Here is a 796-nt window from a genome sequence, read left to right as displayed (position 1 = left end):
TGCAGTTCTTTCTGAAACTAAACACGAGTTAACTTTTTTTTAAAAAAGGAATTAGGAATGGGATTGGCTTCAATCAGTGCATGTCAGGTCAGATTCAATAGCTGGGTGGTACAAGGCTGTGATTACTGCTGTGTGTGTTGTTAGGGTTGAAGTAGAATCCACGATGAAACGAGTTCTTGCTCTCTCTCGCTATTAGTGTGTGATGTTCGGGCGTTTCAAGTTGAGGTCTCTCTCGGGAGTTTAATACTAACCAGCAAGCTCCAGACAACACCACACAACACTAACCTCAGCTCTGAACATCTATAGACAATAGACAATAGACAATAGGTGCAGGAGTAGAGGCCATTCGGCCCTTCGAGCCAGCACCGCCATTCAGATTCAATTTCAGATTCAATTTTAATTGTCATTGTCAGTGTACAGTACAGAGACAACGAAATGCATTCAATGTGATCATGGCTGATCACCCCCAATCAGTACCCCGTTCCTGCCTTCTCCCCATATCCTCTGACTCCGCTATTTTTAAGAGCCCTATCTAGCTCTCTCTTGAAAGCGTCCGGAGAACCTGCCTCCACCGCCCTCTGAGGCAGGGAATTCCACAAATTCACAACTCTCTGGGTGAAAACGTTTTTTCTCACCTCAGTCTTAAATGGCTTCCCCTTTATTCTAAGACTGTGGCCCCTGGTTCTGGACTCTCCCAACATTGGGAACATATTTGTTTAAGAAGGAACTGCAGATGCTGGAGAATCGAAGGTTACACAAAAAAGCTGGAGAAACTCAGCAGGTGCAGCAGCATCTA

The sequence above is a fragment of the Leucoraja erinacea genome, chromosome 38, assembly GCF_028641065.1.
Source record: "Leucoraja erinacea ecotype New England chromosome 38, Leri_hhj_1, whole genome shotgun sequence".
In the NCBI taxonomy this organism is placed as follows: domain Eukaryota; kingdom Metazoa; phylum Chordata; class Chondrichthyes; order Rajiformes; family Rajidae; genus Leucoraja; species Leucoraja erinaceus.
This window is presented reverse-complemented; position numbering follows the sequence as displayed.